Source organism: Macaca fascicularis, chromosome X (genome assembly GCF_037993035.2).
Source record: "Macaca fascicularis isolate 582-1 chromosome X, T2T-MFA8v1.1".
NCBI lineage: Eukaryota > Metazoa > Chordata > Mammalia > Primates > Cercopithecidae > Macaca > Macaca fascicularis.
This window is the reverse complement of record NC_088395.1, coordinates 101,566,591-101,583,857: the sequence shown is the minus strand read 5'-3', so window position 1 is coordinate 101,583,857 and position 17,267 is coordinate 101,566,591.

Below are 17,267 nucleotides of genomic sequence, written 5' to 3'. Positions count from 1 at the left end.
GTTGTATCGGCCTTTTGTGTGCCCTAAATTCTAATGAGACGATTTGTAGGAAATAATGGACACAAACGATGGCAGAACAGGAAGTTGGACAGAAGCAGTGTCTTCTGTGATTCTGTAGTTTGGGTCTGTGTAGTTAGATTTCGGTCACAGAGTGTGTGGTCTTGTTCAGCGTATACCTGGAATACTTGTTCAGAGCTCCTGGGGGAGTGGTCTTTAACACTGTTAGGATTAAAACTTCAAGCACATCAGGGACAGAGTTCCTGAGTCAATGTTAGGTGACCTTCGAATAAGAGTTGGCGTGTAGAATCTGCCGACTTTACTAGTATGAAGCAGCAAAATCTTTTTTTTTGAGATGGAGTCTCGTTCTGTCACCCAGCCTGGAGTACAGTGGCGCGGTCTCGGCTCATTGCAACCTCCGCCACCTGTGCTCAAGTGATTCTCCTGCCTCAGCCTCCAAATTGCATGATTTATTTTCTGTTTTATATACTTAGTATATGAAAACTCTGCAAACTTTATTAATACAAATGACATGCCAGAATTTATGAGAATCCAGCATTTTCCCATGCAAATTAGTAGTGATGTGGAATTCTGGGCTGGTTTGGTTTTATAAGACGTAGGGGTGGATTCTTTGCCTTATTTCTACGGAGCTAACAATTGTTAATCACCCAGCACTCTTACCTCTCCCAACAGCTCAGGTGAGGGGTGCTACCCCTGCTGTCGTGTTGACAGGCGGGAGACTGAGGCTTAGATGAGCAGGTGACATGTTACTGTCCAGACCCACCCAGCCTGTAGTTTCCTGCCATGGCTCAGTTATCTTCCTGCAAGAAAGGATAGACGCCCTGATGCTGGGTAGAATTCCTTGGGAACCCCTTTCCATCCTCCAGGGAGTTCTTGCTTTATGGTGGTGGCTCATGGGGAGGCCTCTGGCCCACTGAGAATGTGATTCATGTTGTAACATGACTGTCTCTGTCCAGCTGCTGTCGATTGGGTGATTTGTTAACCGACATTTATTGCTCAGAGCTCTGGAGGCTGGGAAGTCCAAGGTCAAGGCACCTGCAGATCTGGTGGCCCAGGGCCTGTGGCTCACAGACGGCAGCATCTCACCGGGTCTCGCGTGGCAGCAGGCATCTCATCGGGCCTCGTGTTTGAGGAGCAGGAGGGCTCCTTCAGGCCTCCCAACAAGGACACCAATCCAGTCCTGAGAGCGGGGCCTCCCAAAGACCCTCCCCACCTCTTAATGTATCCCGTCGGAAATGGTTTCAGCATGAGGTTTTGGGGACATTCAGGCCAGAGCCATTGCTCTGCTGTGGTGTTAGGGCTGCCATGGCATCACTACTGCAGCAGAGCCACAGCTTCTCATCTGCATTTGCTGCAGGAGGAAGACGCAGGTGCCTGTGCAAGTTGGGGTTCGGTGCAAGAAGTGGAGACCCTCTGGGAATCTTAGCAGGAGGAACTTAAGGGCTTTGAGAACTGACACCTTAGGACTGTAGTTTTCTTCAGACTGTAAAAACCTTGGTGTGTGACAATACTGAACATTGCCTGAGCCTTGTGATTCTGTAAAACAGTGATGGTTAAGACATTCCCCCTCCCCACAACTGCACCCCCACTTTGTTTACTGCAAGAATCCCCTTCCCATGTGGCTTAGGCTGACTTTCGGATGACCATTGACCAAGGACAAGGTGAGACACAGGCCTTCAAATCCCCCTTCTCTGCCTTATAAGTGATTAGCTAAACTGCCTGTTCCAACTGATCAATCAGAACAAAACCCCACTGATCAATCAGAACAAAACACTTGTTAGCCAAATCTTGGTTCCTCCTCTTCTCTCCTTACCCAAGCCTGAGGCCCCTCTGAGGAAACCTCTGATCCCCGATCAGCCACCCCATCACTTCCCCAACCGCTTCCTCCTGGCCTTGTTTCCCCTTCCCTGTGACAGAGGGAGCAGTTCTGGCTGCTCTGAGATGCCGGCAGGCCTGCTGTTGGAGCAGTGGGCACCTCCCACCTTGAAATGGTTCTTTGTGGTGCATTTGTAATTAGGGGGGTGGACTTGTCTTTGACTGTTGCCTTCTACAGAGGACAGTTAGGGTGGGCAGGAAAGAATTCTCTGCTACAAGTCTGCATTCCAGGCTGTTTCCAGAAGTGGGATTTCTCATGCCCTGCAGTCTGGGAATGGATTTCTAGTTTCCCAGGTTCAGGTGGAGTTGAAATTGAGTGAGGCAGCCCAGCACACCCACCCAGGAACCAGAGCCATTTTTAAAGTGGCAGTTTCTCCGTAAGATTACCAAAAAAATGCACTCAGCACGTTTCTTTCTTTCTCCTATGCATTTGGCCTTCTAAAATGGGTATGGTGGTTTTTTGAAGCATGGATATAGTTTTAAATTTTGAGTATTGTAAACCTTAATGTAGCTTCTTAAAAGGTTTGCCTGATTATCTGGAGATTTACTAAACCTTTGGAGTGGTAATAAGTTGATCTATATGACTCTGCTTTCTATGATGCAATGAAAGTACTATAAAACCTCTGCAGTTGGGTGCAGCAGGCAATTGGCCAAAACAAATTCTGCCTTTTGGTTTTCTTGAACCAAACAAGGGAGTAGAGTGTAGGCTGAAGTGACAAATTCATTTCAGAGCACGCCAGAGCCATCAACGATTGAGCAGCCTTCTCAGGTGAACGTGTCACGTGCCGTGAGTCTTGACAAGCCTGGCTACTGATGTGTGAACGTGACACCACGGAGCCACACCTAGGAAGATGTGGTTTCTGTAAGAAGCTTTGGAAATCCAAAGTTCAAGTTAATTATCCGACTTTGTTACAGAAAAAGTTTTGACCAAGATGGCCAAAGACCTGATTGTCTCATGGTCGAGACGTGGTTATAAAATTGCCCTTACTTGGTGCCCATCAGTGTTGGTCCACAATGATACTCCTCCCACCTCACTGAATAGTTTGGAGACTGAAATGAGACTATGAACATCTCCTTAAGGTGAAAAGGGCTCTGGGGCACCCGGGAATATCCGCACACCCGTGGCCATTCCCCTTTAAGGTGGAAAGGATGGCTGGGTCACACGGGAACATCCGCACACCCGTGGCTGTCCTCTTTAAGGTGGAAAGGGCTGCTGGGGTGCCCAGCAATATCTGCACACCCATGGCCATTGTGGCTGTCCCCCTTTCTGCTCAGTCACCTCTGTGTTCCTGCATTCAGGCTTTGGGACACTCATGAGCAGCTCGTCCCCTGGGCTGGTGAGGAAGTAGTGGGAGGTTGTTCTGAGGCTCTGTCACCATCTGCCCTGTCATGAGCTGGGCAAGGCAGCGGCAGTGATCCCGGAGCAGTGTGGTCAGTGAGGGCTCTGGCAGGGAGTGCCGAGGCTTGAGGTGGCTCTGCCAGTCGTCACCAAATGTCTTCCCTCTTATTTCCATGATTCCTTCTAGTTCTGCGCCTTGCACTGCAGAATCTGTGTGTGTATAAATACACATGAGTTACGATACAGGTGTCTCTTTCCCCTCTGCCTGGGGCTGGGCCCAGGGAGTGAAGTGCAAGACCCCCTTACTGCTGGATGCCCACCAGCACGAGGCACTGCCTGCCCTGCTCACTAATGCCTACAGCGAGTCCTGGAAGCTCCCTCCTGAGCACCTGGCCTGTTGACGATGTACACGGGAGACAGATGAGCTCCCCTTGCCCTGCCCTGAGCAGAGACTGGGGAGGCGGCGGCAGCACTGTCCCCCATGGTGCATCCTGGGTGCATGGAGGAAAAGTCTGCTCATGCTTAAAACAGCCCATCCTCTCAAAAGCAGGGTGACAACCACATTTACATCTGGAATCTTATAAAAGGGCCCGTCTCTTTAAGAGAAGAATGTGGCATGTATGTGTGTACCTCCTTTTTTTTTAAAAAAAAAAACAAAAAACAAAAAAAAAAAACAGTCTCCCTCTGTCGCCCAGGCTGGAGTGCGGTGGCGCGATCTCAGCTCACTGCAAGCTCCACCTCCCGGGTTCACGCCATTCTCCTGCCTCAGCCTCCCGGGTAGCTGGGACTACAGGCACCTGTCACCATGCCAGGCTAATTTTTCGTACTTTTAGTAGAGATGGGGTTTCACTGTGTTAGCCAGGATGGTCTCGATCTCCTGACCTCGTGATCTGCCCGCCTCGGCCTCCCAAAGTGCTGGGATTACAGTCGTGAGCCACTGCCCCGGGCCATATGTGTGTACTTCTTTACAAGTCTTGCCCGACCTTTGCATTTAAATATTATTGAAAAACTTAAGAATGTAACTGACAAGAACTTTATAGGTTTCTCCAAGTAAAAATTTGGAAAAGTTAAGTGAACCCATAATGTGTTTATTTCTATGAGACCCACACTTGGATTTTAAAGGTGGGTAAAACATCTCTCAGTTCTTCAGCCTGATTTCCGTGAAATCATGAATGCAACATGCTGAAGTTGCCACTTGGATTTTGTTATGTGGCAGTGAGAAGTGGGGCTGGTCATTAAACAACTGGAGGGATCCCTGTCCTTTCTGTGCTCCTGTTGGACATCAGGCACGTGCTTGGGTGTTTTCTGTGTGTGTGGACAAGATGAGGACAGAATTTCCGGATGATCCACACGGTGGTTTGGTGGTATCTTCTCCCTTTTCTGTTAAAACGTGTCTTCTGCTGCTTCTACATAGACCAAGTGTTTCTCTCTTGCCTGTCTACATAAACTCTGTTTAACAAAAACTGTATTGTAGACATGTGAAGCAGAATTCCACATTATAAAGCAGATAGAGATGACTGAGTATACTGTCTTGTGGAAGACAGGTTTAAAATGATTTTTAGCTTTTTCCCTGAAATAGGGAATAATTTTAAGTTTTTCCCTGAAATAGGGAATAATGAAATGGGAAAATAAATTTTCCCACTTAATTGTTAGATTTTATTTATTTGTTAGATTATTCATGTATTGCAAGGGAAAAAGGAACTAGATCACCCCATGTACCCAAATGAAAATTTGAAGGGTATGGGCGAATTCATTTGAACTCCTTTAATTTTTTTTTTCTTTTCTTTTTTTTTTTTTGTACAGTCTCACTCTGTTTCCCAGGCTGGATGCAGTAGTGCAATGACAGCTCACTGCAACCCCAACCTTCAACCCCAGGCTCAAGTGATTCTCCTGCCTCAGCTTCCCCAACTGCTGGGATTTACAGGCATTCACCACCACACACGGCTTATCACCTCTTGGAGACTAGCTTTGAGTTTGGGCATTCAGTGAACTGTATTTTGGTTAATTCCCAAAGTTTCTCACTGTTTATCTTTAATTTGCTAAAAATCTAAATGTATTGTGAAATGCATTAGATTTCCTTAGCATTCACGGATTCCCTGTTAATGGAGCAGAGATGCAGAAGGCATTTGGACATCATCAGGGTTGCAGTTGAGTGCTTGCCCCGTACACACTGGAGCTCTGGGCTCTGTGGCCCCACGGGGGTCCTCTGTCCCCTGAGGGGTCCGGGTTACCTGGAAGGCCCCTCCAGCCTCTGTGCTTTTGCCCTTTTCAGGTTAACATCTCCTCGTTGTCCTGGACAGCATTACCTTTAGTTCACTGACCCACGAGTGAACAGCTGGTCAGTGGCCAGGGCTGCTTCCTTCAGCTGGGAGGTGGTGATGTGATTTCACTTCCATGGAGCTTGGTTCTTGGTGTATTAAGGGTTCAGTTGTATCTTGATTTTTAATCTGCACCTCTGAATTGCTCTTTTGATTGCAAAGAGATTGCTTGCTGGATTTGTTTCTGAATATTTCGTGGATAACAGGAGAACTTCGCTTATTTGTGTGTTCCTTTAATGTGTTTTTCCTGGGCATGTAAACGGGTGTCTTAGCCCTTAGCCCACTTTCTGTGTGTGGTTGATTCATTCTAATCATTTATGTGAAGTGTCTCTTGTATTAAGGCCAGAGGACGTGGCGTGCTGTCTCCCTAAACTCAGGGCAAATGGCATTGTTCTTCCCTCCTCCCTGGGAACGCTGGGGTTTCCAGGTCTCTGGACTTGGCTCCCACACTGGGAGAGTGGCTGTGGCTTCTGGAGCCCATTTTATGCGGGACTGACTCCTTCACTTGCTTTATTCCCCACCGTCTTTGCTGCTTTATGATGCAGGGATGAGGGAGTTGGGCCCGGGGGCCAGGCCTGTGCCTGAAAGGCTGGATGCAGAAACTCCTCATGGGAAGGATATTCCTTGAGGGCAGCTTGGAGTCTTTTGCTACTTTTAACAGAGAAGTAGCTATTCACATGGTTCTATTCTGCTAGTGATGTTTCAAAATAATTGGTGTAGAGTTACGAAGACGTACGAGACACCCATGATCCACTCTGGGCCAGTGCCGGGCATTGTGCTGAGATGCCTTCAGACCACATTCAGATGCCAAAGATTCTTGCTTGGTTATTCTCAAACTTATGAGAATCTAAAACACGAGCCACGGTGTGGATTTTCTCTTGAGCCCCCATGCCTTTGCTTTGCAGTTTGGGAATGTATGACTTCATGAAGGGGAAAGAATTTGAGGAAGGAGCCTCTGAAGCTAGGAGGGGGTGGGTGGGGGGGGGGCAGAGGGAAAAGGAGTTGTAGGGGGAGTAGCCAGGCTGGAGCTGGGGCATCTCCCCATGATGCTCCCCCACCCCTGGCACGAGGCCCCAGGGACTGACTGACTTTCCCACAGGAAATGTGTATGATTGTGTGTCTGTTTTGTGGGCTGGCCATTTGGATTGAGGGAATGTCCGTGTTGTGATTCCTTATTGATTCGAAGGTTGAAAAGGTTTGTGCTCAATGCAGGGGTCTCTTGGTGTGATGGAAAATGTGATCACAGCCACCTTCGGGGTGGGAAGGGCCCTCAGTGGTGGCTGGTGCCGGCCTTAGCCTCCCTGGGTGAGCTGCCCTCAGGATGGGAAGGGAGGTCCTCGGTGGTGGCCGGTGCTGGCCTTCACTTCCCTGGGTGAGCTGCCTTCAGGGTGGGAAGGGAGGTCCTTGGTGGTGGCCGGTGCCAGCAGGCCTTAGCCTCCCTGGGTGAGCTGCCCTCAGGGTGGGAAGGGAGGTCCTCGGTGGTGGCCGCTGCCGGCCTTCGCCTCCCCGGGTGAGTGCTGCCCCATCCCTGGCATCTCCGACTCCTTGCCTGGCACCTTCCTCATTGGAGGCCGTGATCTATCAACCTTGTCCACGCGTGTCCTGCAGACTAGTGCTGACTGCAGGTCCAGGGCTGGTCAGAGGAGGCCAGAGGAGACTCTCATGATGCGAAGCTAAACGTTGAATGAATGCGCTGCTGAGTGCATGAGCCGCTTCAGCCCAAGAGTCTGGGTAGGAGGGAACCGAGGGGTGGAGGGAACACTGGAGAGATGGATACTTTCCTCGGCCCCTGGGGGCATGGCCAGGTCCATGCTCAGACCCTCCTGGTTTCTTCCATATTTCCATAAATAGCAAGGGAAGGACTCGGGGCACCCCGGGACCTCATGGGTATAAGCTGTGTCCTCGCATGGCCCCAGCTGTGGCCAGTGACGTTATTCTCTTTAACCTCAGGCTTATTTTGTATAAAAACACAAAGGAACAGAAGTAGTTCAAGGGCCTCTAAAGACTTACGTAATTGTTAATAGGCCTACTTTTATGATTTCTTATGTGTTAAGAGCAAATCATGAAACAAACTCATTTCTGTTTGAAGAAATCTTTAGTGTTCTCATTTTTGTGGAAAGCAACATTCTTTGCTTAGTGAGAGCATTAGTGTCCTCTTGCCCAGCGCCATTGTCTGGCGTGTCCTTGGCACATACCTCTGTCCACTGGTCTCCATTCATCTTTCCGTTTAGAATTGTTGGAGGGGTGCTGGGATCTTAGGGCTAGAAAGAAACTCTGAAGACGACTTGTAGGGGCAGGTTTCAGTCAGGGCTCTCCAGAGAGACAGGCAGCCGCGTGTGCGTGTGTCTCCAGGGGGAGGCTTGCTGCAGGGGCTACGGAGTCCAAGAAGCCCCAGCACCCACAGCCTGCAAGCTAGAGTCCTGGGAGGGTGTGGCTTGAAGACTTGAAGTGGAGGGTGCAGATCTCACCTGGGTCTGAGGAGCTGAGACCCAGGAGCACGGGCGGCAGAAGACGGATATCACTGGCCCATCAGCAAGACAGGTGGAGTGACCCCAGTCTCCCCAGCCTTGCTGCTTTACTCGAGCCCTGGGTGGATAGGGTGGTGCCCCCCACACTGGCGAGGATGGGTCTCCACTCAGTCCAGAGGCAAACATACATCTCACACAGAAATAATGCAGAACCAGCCATCTGGGCACCCCGGGCACGCTCAGGTCGATGCACAAAACCAACGTCGCGCATGGCCCTGATGTCTGTGTGTTCGCATCACTCCACGCACATTGCTCGGTCATTGCCTCAGTGAGTTTGTAAGCTCGTTGTGTGGTTCTGGGGGTCTTTGCCCCGGGTGGTGGTGGTGGTGGTGGTGGTGGTGGTGACAGGCTCCCCACCACCCCAGCTCAGGTGTGGAAGGTGATGCCACCAATGGCTCCTTATTTCTCAGACACTTGAGCGGGTGCTCTGTGCAGCCAGTTCCACCTGCAGCAGCATCTATGTTCCCTACGCCGATTCCATTCGGAGTGTGTGCCTGCCTTCTGTTGGGGTGCAGCCTTCTTTCAGGGAGGAACTGTGTCCTGTTCGCCTATGTCTCCTGTGATGTATCTCATGGCTGAATAAGTAGCTACAGGATACCTCGGTGGCTGAATGATAGGTTCATTGGAAGGAAAACTTGACACTTTTTTTTCTTTTTGAGATGGAGGTTCACACTCAACGGCCAGGCTGAAGTGCAATGGCACGATCTCGGCTCATTGCAACCTCTCCCTCCTGGGTTCAAGTGATTCTCCTCCCTCAGCCTCCCAAGTAGCTGGGGTTACAGGTGTCTGCCATCATGCCTGGCTAATTTTAGAATTTTCATTAGAAGAGGGGGTTTCACCATGATGGCCAGGCTGGTCTTAAACTCCTGACCTCAGGTGATGCACCCACCTCGGCCACCCAAAGTGCTGGGATTATGGCCATGAGCCGCTGCACCCAGCAACTTAATACCGTTTTTTGGTTTTTCTTGTTTTTTGTTTTTTTTAATCATAATGGGCTTGTTAAATGCTTACGTCAATGTTTATTTTTAAAAATGTTATCTGTGACCTTTCAGCTTTTCATAGCACTTCTCGTGTGAATATTTTAAAAAGGCCCTTTCCTCGTGGGGAAGAGGGGGTTATCCCTTAAAGCAGAGGGAGATGGAGGAACAGGCCCTGGTGGGTCTGAGCACAGGCAGTCACCCCAGCCTTGGTGCTTGCTTAGGTCTGTTCTCCGTTCACCATCGCAGCATTCATTCTCATTGTCAGCTTAAAAATAAGCTTTTTCCTCTTTCTAACCAGAACAGTTAGTTTGTTAACCGTCACGTTAAGGTATCGAGAATGATGGCTTTCAGGCCTCAGATATGACACAAGTAGTAAATGCAGCTGACCCTGAACGACATGGGTTTTGAGCTTCGAAGGATCATTTATGTTAATTTTTTTTCAACCAAGCCCTTATTGAGAAAACCTGGCTTTGTGGAGGGCCGCCGTTTCCTACATGCGGTTCCATAGGGTGGCCGTGGGTCCTGTGGATATGTAGATTTGGGTAAACTCGGGGGGTGTTCTGGAATCCATGTCCCCGTGTATACAGAGGGACAACTGCAGCTTTTTAAAAGTTTGTGTCCTGCCTTGTCCTAAAAAGGCTCCAAGGTGGATGCAAAATTATTTCATTCTTCTGGTTTCCTTGGTGGGATATTGATGTTTATTCTTCAGTGTCTAAAATCCTGAGTGAAAAGAGTTAGTGCTTCAGGAACAAAACTAGTCTGGAAACACATACTAAGATATCCACCGTTTCTTCATGGTTTCACAAAAGGTCATGATCATATTTTATTCGGTTGAACCACAGGAAACTGCCAATATTTGCTGTTTTGGGCCTACAAAATGGCAAGTTCGTACAATATTAAAAACAAAGGCTTCCTGGATGGGGAGAATAGGAACCGGTAAGAACCTGAAGTTGTCTGTCATGGCCTGCGAGTCACGGGCAAATAAACCTGTGTGAGGGGACGTTGGCTGTACAGCATTTTCCTTCTGTTTTGAGACTGTCAGAAAAAGGTCGGTTTTATTACATTGGGTCCCTGCGCCTCAGCTTTGCTGCAGAGGGGACTTGCCATTATACCTCGTGTCCCCAGTGCCCAGGAGGCTGATGCCACATAGAAGACCTGCAGCTCGGTGAACGTGAACAGGCATCGGGCATGCTGTGCACCTTGGGATGCATCTGAGAAGTGCATGCTTACAGCAGGTCTGGGGTGAGGGCGTGTTCCATCTCCTCTCCCTTCTCTGGCTTTGCAGGTCTTTGAAGTTGGTCCTGGAAAGTGAAATTAGTTAATGCTGATTAGCTCGAGGTCAAAGCCAGAATCAGGCTCATCATTTCCTGCAGTGTTTACAGCAGCAGGTCGCAAACTCGACATGACCTGAACCCGGAGAGTCGAGGTTCCGCCCTGCTTTGTGACTCGGTTGTGTGTGGTCTTGAGAAAGTGAACACGAGTTTTCTTGATTCTGAGGGGGCCGAAGAGACCCACCCTTCACTAGGGGTGTGAAGTATTGGGCCTTCCCATCAGGAGGCAGTAGGGACTCGAGAAAGCCCCACATGCCCTCCAGTTCCCTTATGTTGAAATGGTTTGTACTGGGCAATGCCGGGTCATTTTGGGAGGTAAGAGGGGCGTTTTCATGGGGGTATGCACTATTCTTAGGTGTCAGGTGAGAGAGTTGAATTTGTAGAAGCTGTGCAGATAGGAAAGGGCCTGGCAGGGAGTGCTGTTTACACGGAGCCAATTTAACGCGAGGTCTGCGCTCTCCCTGGGTCCTCGTCTGACCAGTGTCTCCCAGTCTGCAACGGGACGTTCACGTGACTCAGCGCCATCGTCCCACTCTGTGTAGATGTCTGAGGATCTGTGCGCGGCTGCTCTGTTAGAGTGAGTTGTGATAATGAACTGAGAAACAGTGAACAAACCCTGAATTGGTTAGCACTGGTTCCACGGCCACTTCTGCCGTGGTTGGAGTCATTCATAATAAAGTGTGCTGGACTCCTATGCAGAGCTCTGAATTTCAGAGGACCTTTAGCTCGGCAGCTAACCAGCTGCTTCCTTCAGAAGACATTTGAGTCCCCTTTACCTGCTAGGGTGACCCTGGGAGTTTGAAGATGAGTGAGACAAGCCCTCCCCATCTTGTGGATTTTACTGTCCAGAGGGGAGACAGATGTGGATGGTGAAGGAGGCCCTATCAGAGGTCAGCCCACATCTGTTTTATTTCTTCAGCACTTGCTGTGTTCAGGTGGTGTCCCGGGCCACGTGCAGAGCATCTGGGGACCCTTCCCATGGCATCCCAGGCACAGTTAGCTTCTGCGCCATCTTCATACTTGGAATGAGTTTTGGGGGAAGTACCGAGGATGGCTTCTGCCTTTGCCGGAGAGAGTTGGAAGTCAGGGAGCCCTCCACAAGGAGATGATTGCCAGCTGATTCCTCAAGAAAGAGAGGTGGTCCCCACATGGGCGGAGCAGGGCTGCATGCACAGACCTGGGTGTGGGGTCTGGGGCAGCTGCATCTGAGTGGGGTCTGCTGGGAGACAGCAGGGGTGAGGTGTGAAGGCAGTTGGAATTTACAGGATAAATTATCACTAAGGTGATGCTGGGTAAACAGATAAAATCGGGACTCTCTGGGGAAAACATGGACTTAGGGTTACCCTGGGCATGGGTGTTTTCAGGCTCTGAAGGCAGAGATTTAGGAAATTGGGGCAGAGCTGAGCCCCAGATGAGGATGAAGACCACCCTTGGGGGGATGTTGAATGAGACAGGGGTGGAAACCCAGTGAATGTCCTGGGGGTCAGTCCAGCAGGAAGGCAGCAGAGGACACCGGTGCCCTCAAAGGCCCTGTGGGGCCTGCCTCTCAAAGTGCTGGGATTTTACAGGCATGAGCCACTGCTCCCTGCCGATAATGCTAAAATTTCTAAGCTACTCTCTCTCATACCCAGTCCCGTATTTTTTTGTTTTTAAACCAGGTTTATGGCTGTATTTTTTCCAAGGGAACCAAACAGTTACCTGTTTGAAGTACAAATAACACGGTGTTTAAAAACCAAAAATGCCAATTTGCACAGAAGTTTCCAAATACCCAGCTGGTTTGAGCATTGCATTGCAGTGTCACTACCTGCTCTTAAATTTCTACACGATGTATAGATAGTGAGGCAGGGACCGACTCGTACATCTTCAGGTTTCAATTCTACTAACTTGGGCTATATTTTCATTTATTTTGGCACACCTGTGGGTGTGATGAGCAATGCCAGGGTATTTATTTTGAAGCTTGTCAAAGGAACAGTTGGGAAGATGTTCACATTTTTAGAATTTTCATAGTAATAGCTATAATTTACAAAGAATTTAAAATTGTGTAGTCATTATTTTGCTTTTTTCTAGATGTGCCCCTAAACAGGGTTGCTAGCTATAATTCTACATCACAGGATTCAGAACAGTACCCTTTTGCAGCAGATGCCTGTAATCGAGGAATTCCGCCTAGTCAGTTCATTGTAAGCATGTTTAAAAGATTTTCTTTATCCTAGTTGGCACCTGTGTGTGGCTATAGTTTATTTTCACTGCTGTGGAATATTCCATGATGGAAACAGTAATTCGTCTGTTTTTGATATCAGTGGACATCTGGATTATTTTGGGAGGGTGTGTATGTCTATTCAGCCTTCATTTTTTCAGGATTTTTTGTAGAAGATAATGTAACAGTGTAACATCCTCTGCTACGGAGCCAACACGAACCCTGATTAAAGCCACACAGACTCTCATGCCTTGTTACCAATACACAGAACCAGTTTCTTAAGTTGAAACCCAGTAGCAGAACCTGAAGTCATGTGAACAAGTCCTCCGATCTTACACTTGGAATTCACTTTTTATTACTATGTCTGCTAATTAGGAAGCATATCAATTATACAGAAATCTGAGAATGTGTAATTATACATTTATAACAGAAAAAAATTTAATACCCCAGAACACATGGCTGTTTTTCCCTCATGCCCCACCACTGTTTTCTTTGCTTGAAATGTGAAATGACACTTGATACGGTTTTCCAGTGACTGTTAGACTGACATAGTTCTTCAGAGACAGCGCATCTAAAGCACATGGAGAATTTCTGTTTGTGGAATGTGATTTCCTGGTTGCCTCATTCAGGCTGCCTCCGCCTTCCCCTCTGGCCGCCTGCACCGTGGGACATCTGAGGAGGTCCCTGTTTCATCCTCTGGTGGAAGTTCTGAAAAGGAAGGAGAGGAGGGCGTCTCACGCTTAAAGTGAACTGACTGGGCGGAATTCCTCGATTACAGGCATCTGCTCCAAAAGGGTACTGTTCTGAATCCTGTGATGTAGAATTATAGCTAGCAACCCTGTTTAGGGGCACATCTAGAAAAAAGCAAAATAATGACTACACAATTTTAAATTCTTTGTAAATTATAGCTATTACTATGAAAATTCTAAAAATGTGAACATCTTCCCAACTGTTCCTTTGACAAGCTTCAAAATATATCCCCTTTGTGTGTTGGTCCTTCGAGCTTTTATTTGGAGTCTCGGCTGCCTTGGTGATTCCTGCCTTTATGTCCCTAGCTCGTGGCTTCGTCCTTGTGTCTAACTCACAGGCAGACAGATGGAAAGGAAAGTTGTGTTCAGCCAACAGCTTGATCTTATTCTCAAGGCTCAAATCGACTGGGTATTTGGAGACTTCTGTGCAAATTGGCATTTTTGGTTTTTAAACATGATGTCTTTTTTGTACTTCAAATGGGTAACTGGTTCTCTTGGAAAAGATATAGCCATAAAGCTGGTTTAAAAAAAAAAAATGGGAGTGGGTGTGAGAGAATGGCTTAGAAATTACACCAGTAATCGCAGGGCGTGGTGGCTTACGCATGTAATTCCAGCACTTTGAGAGGATGAGGCAGGTGGGTCACCTGAGGTCAGGAGTTGGAGACCAGCCTGGCCAACATGGTGAAACCCCGTATGTACTGAAAATATGAAAATTAGCCAGGCACGGTGACAGGGACCTGTAATACCAGTTACTTGGGAGGTTGAGGCAGGAGAATCACTTGTACACGGGAGGCAGAGGTTGCAGTGAGCCGAGATTGTGCCACTGCACTCCACCCTGGGTGACAGAAGAGAAACTCCATCTCAAGAAAAAAACAAAAGATAAACACCCCGCTAATGGAAACCTGACTGCGTCATCTGTGATGGAGATGGCCGATTATTTCACGTTTAGTGACAGGATGAATTGGATATGTTTGCAGTATTGATCTTGACAAGGGAAATGGTCAGAACCAAATGTGCCCCCCAGCTTGGGCCTCGCGGTTGGCAGAAGACCCTGGTGGGCAACAGACTGGAGACTCGGAGACCGAGGGGAGATTTCTCACGCCGTGACGCTGTTGCAGTCACTGCTTCTGGACTCCTGCTGGAGGGAGCGGCCCCTTCGCCTTGCAGGCTTTGGTGCAGTGGAGACCTTAGGACCTGCCCCTCCTGTGAGTGTGGCAAGCAGTGCCAGGGTTGAGGCACAGGTGCTGAGCCCGGAACGTGGGACGGGAGAGGCTGCACACACAGGGCGGCAGACATCTGCTCCAGCAGCCGGGGGTTTCCGCAAGGGGGCGGGGCGATGGTTTTCTTCCTTGAATTTGGGTGGGGAGGGTGTCCTGGGGTGCTGTGTCTGCACTTGTGTTGCTCTGAGGTCAAGGTGTGGCCCCGAGTCCCTCTCCCTCTGCCAAAGTGAGTGTTTGCCCATTTTCAGGTCAGATTTCCCTTGGGTCCGGGCCTCTAGGAGGGGGGGGCATCGAAGGGGGCGTGAGCATGGTTGACGCGCGTTGGCCTCTTCCTCTCACCCTTCCCCCAGCTCCTGGGCTGTGTGTGAAGAGCTGCCCAGCGGAATTGCCCTGCTGCCTGGTGTTTCATTCACCAGAAATCGTTCTCACTGTGGACTTTTGACTCAAATGTAATCCAGGAATGGAACGTGCTGTTGCTGGATGCCACACGCAGCATCGGGAGCCTAGTTGGGGATTATATGATCTTACCCCACACCTTAAAAGTGAAGATTATTGTTGTCAGGCCTCTGAGCCCAAGCCAAGCCATCGCATCCCCTGTGACTTGCATGTATACGCCCAGATGGCCTGAAGTAACTGAAGAATCACAAAAGAAGTGCAAATGCCCTGCCCGGCCTTAACTGATGACATTCCACCACAAAAGAAGTGAAAATGGCGGGTCCTTGCCTTAAGCAATGATATTATTTTGTGAAATTCCTTTTCGTGGCTCATCCTGGCTCAAAAAGCTCCCCCCACTGAGCACCTTGTGACCTCCACTGCTGCCCGCCAGAGAACAACCCCTCTTTGACTAATTTTCCTTTACCTATCCAAATCCTATAAAACGGCCCCACACTTACCTCCCTTCGCTGACACTTTTCGGACTCAGCCCGCCTGCACCCAGGTGAAATAAACAGCCATGTTGCTCACACAAAGCCTGTTTGGTGGTCTCTTCACACGGACTCGCATGACAATAGTTAAGGAGATACTGAAGTCTTTGCCAGCTCCAAGAGCTTTTTCAGTTTGTGTCGGGCCATTTTAGGCAGAAGGAAAAGCTTGTTTAGAGAATCTTACAGAAGTGTTTGGTGCAGCGCCATTACCTCGTGGAATAAATGTGTAACTTTCTGTGGCGGCCCTCTGGAAAGAGATGCACTTTGAGTGCACCCTGGCCTGCTCGCTACAAGAATTGGCTGCGTCACCCCGCTTTCCGTGGGTCTACAGGTGTGCGTGGTCCATCGCCCTGCACTGTGGCCATGGAAGGGAAGATGATCTGGAATGCTGGCGACAGTTACCGGTGCGTGTTGATGTGTGCTGCTTTCTACAGGTGAGAACATTTCTGTTGAATAAACATCCCATCAGGATGATGACTGCAAGATATTTGAGTCTCATTCAATAGTGTTTCTGGGTTCCTTCTGTTTTTAATCTGCTTCCTAGCACTAGGCAAGTGAAGACATGGAAAGTAAAAATCCATTGAACTTGTAGAGACGTGGTGTTGTGTAGGAGCACACTGTAGCCTCGGGCTGTTTCAAGATTGTAGGAAACTCTTAGCTGGCATGGTCAGGATGTAAATGATCTTGTTTAATCAAAATGTGAATGAGTCAAAGCTGGTGACTGCATTGTTGATGAAATACCAGATTCTAAAGGAACATGTCGATATGCCGTAAGATACCAGCAAAGTTCCTCGCTGAGGTTCGGCGCGGGTTCAGAGGAGCCGGGCCTTACTCGTCACCAGGGTCATCTCTGGGAGCAGATGCTCAGTGTGGGCATTAGTCACTTAGCCTTTCCAGAGCCGAGGAACAGCTCGCTGTGGTGTTTTTAGAACCTGTATTTTGAGTCAGTTTGTCCCACTTGACTCGAAGTCGCTGTGCAGTTTCAGACCTTTGCCTCCACCGTGCGCTCATTTTCTTGTTCCCTGATAACTGCCTTGGTTGCCCCAGCCTGACAGTTGAGCCTCGTCGTTCATGGACACAAGCTCCGTGGTGGGGCCCAGGCCGTGACTCCGGCTTGCACAGTTCCATGCCTCTCACCATGGTTTATCACATCACTCCCGTGATCTCCCGTTTACAGGAAGAATGTCCCTTTCCTGCAAGCCCTGTGTGGTGTGGAAACCACCCCTACCTGCCTTTCTCCTGTTTGAACTGTACCGTGAAGCTACTTCTGTTCTAGTCAACCGTCAGAATTTAAGGAACGGTGATTTATGTAACTTATCACATGCTTCTCAGCAGTTCTTTATGAATTTCATTCTGTTGTGAAATGATTGCAGTTTTCATGGCTATGCTGGTCTCACGTTGTGGCCCTTGGTAACTATCTTGAAATGAATTGCCTTCCCCATTGTGTGTTAAGGTTTTGCCTGGGAGCTGTTGAGCCGTCACCTCTGCTTAGGGCGGTGGCTTTGCTCTCTTGACAAGAGGAAGAATCTTATTTAGAGCATTTCTAATGTGGTTTTTGCTTCCAGACAGAATTACTTTTTTCACAAAGAGACAGCCACTAAAGTAGTGGAAACACGTAGAATCCTTTGAGGAAACATGTGTGTTTCTAACTTGCTATAAGATAGAATTGGAACTTGTAATGGTTTTGTTTTCTAGAGTCTGGGTAGAATAGGGAGACAGTGTAATAAAAGCTAATTTTGAAATGAAGAATTTGAAAGATTTTAAGCAGCAATAGCTCTAGGACGTCACCCTG